This window comes from Haplochromis burtoni, unplaced genomic scaffold (genome assembly GCF_018398535.1).
Source record: "Haplochromis burtoni strain Fernald_Lab_line unplaced genomic scaffold, NCSU_Asbu1 Contig_311, whole genome shotgun sequence".
Taxonomy (NCBI): Eukaryota; Metazoa; Chordata; class Actinopteri; order Cichliformes; family Cichlidae; genus Haplochromis; species Haplochromis burtoni.
Genome location: NW_024582672.1, coordinates 104,599 through 106,126, shown reverse-complemented (window position 1 = coordinate 106,126; position 1,528 = coordinate 104,599). Strand labels below are relative to the sequence as shown.

The 1,528-nt window shown below is 48.7% G+C and overlaps 1 protein-coding gene across 6 annotated transcripts in view; it reads left to right on the top strand.

Moving 5' to 3' along the window:
* Nucleotides 1–1,528, top strand: part of ydjc (YdjC chitooligosaccharide deacetylase homolog) — a 22,951-nt gene that overhangs the window by 8,874 nt on the left and 12,549 nt on the right. Inside the window, exon 1 of one of the 6 annotated variants that reach the window (XM_042228199.1) lies at nucleotides 7–1,066. The exons of the other annotated variants lie outside the window; for them this stretch is intronic. The gene's annotated coding sequence lies outside the window, so the exon portion shown is untranslated. Of the gene's footprint in view, nucleotides 1–6; nucleotides 1,067–1,528 lie in introns of those variants that run through there. 6 annotated transcript variants of the gene reach the window in all.

The window sequence follows — 1,528 nt, the reverse complement described above, 5'->3', positions numbered from 1 at the left end:
CCCGGAAGTAGGATTCGTCGCGTCATCACTGAACAACCGGATATGCATTTGTCATGACCGTGTACGTAATGCGAGTGTCTGTGGTGTGGAATAAATTTGAGGCTCAGGTAGCCAGGAGGGGACAGAGGAGGAATACCTCCTACCTGAAGCCAGTTCCCCCGCTGACCCCCATGGACACCCCCATTCCCCAAATCCACCAAGGGCAGGGGGGCCAGGCCCATCCACACTGGGGCAATAGCACCACTGAGCCCCAGAGAGCTCGGGGTGGCCCACCCGACTCCACTACAGGGGAAAAACTACACCCACCCCAACATTCAGTCAATGGACACCCAGGTTCACCCATCCTCCACCTCTGCTAGACCCCCCCACCCACAGAGTGGACTCCCGAAGAGCAGAGACCACCTGCAAAAGATGGTCCCAACCTACCCGTTAGCTAAAGAGGCCCCCACTTCCACTGATTTGCTGAAGTCTGCCAGGGCCAAACCCCCGTGCACGGGGGCCTGCATGCACCAACCCACAACCCTGGTGACACCCCAGCCATGACCCAGAACCCAAACTCCCAGGCCCAGCCAGAACACCTGGTCCGCAAGCCTGTCCCGGACCCGTTCAGGAGCTTCATCCTTGGTCCTTTGAAGCATTTTTAAGATAATACACAGGTTTATCTTTCAAAGCAATTTAGAAATGGACGATTCCAGAGATCTAAACCAGTTTGGTGATGGTTTACTCGGGATTATTGAGAATAAATAACTGATTCTGAAATTTCGACTTAAGTACATTAATGAAGTATTTGTACTTCTGGTAAATGCCACTATTCTCTTAGTGAGTCTTTATTACATACCGTGCTGCAGGGAAAAGCCTGTTCTCACCTTTGAATATATTTTGAATATCAGACGGCTCTTTTTTGCTTCTCATTTGTAAACTCTCTCCAGCCGACACACAAAAACAACAACACAAAGTAGTCACTACAGAGCAAAGTTTGGCCTATTCAGAGGCTGACTGTCTGGCGGATACTCGATGGCGCAGCTGGTCCTTTTTTACTGCCGTTGTTGAAGTAGACGACAATCAGGTATGTGCAGCTAACTACCATGGAAATAAATGATTAGCCCAGCCCATTCTTCTTTGGTAAATCTCTCAAGCTTCTCTGGCATGGACCTTGCTCTTCAGTTCACCCCATAGATCTTCAGTAGGAGGGCTTTGTGGAGCCCAGACAGTAATGTTCACTTTGGACCTGTAGAGGAAGTTCTTCATCAGGAGTGTCATATGTTTTGGGCTGTTGTCATGTTGGAAGACAAAGCAATGACCTTGACGTAGTTTTGCTGCTGACTTGAGGTTTTCTGTGACATATTTTGATTCCTTCCATCTTGATGAGATTCCCAGTTTGTCAGTCTGTTCCTGTTTAAGGTTCTTGTGATTTTCTTCTTTGAGACTACAATTCCCAACTTGGCGAAGTCATTCACTACTGTCTGCTGGAAATGCAAAAACTGAGCGAGAGGGGCTGCTGGTGTGTGTGTGTGTGTGTGTGTGTGTG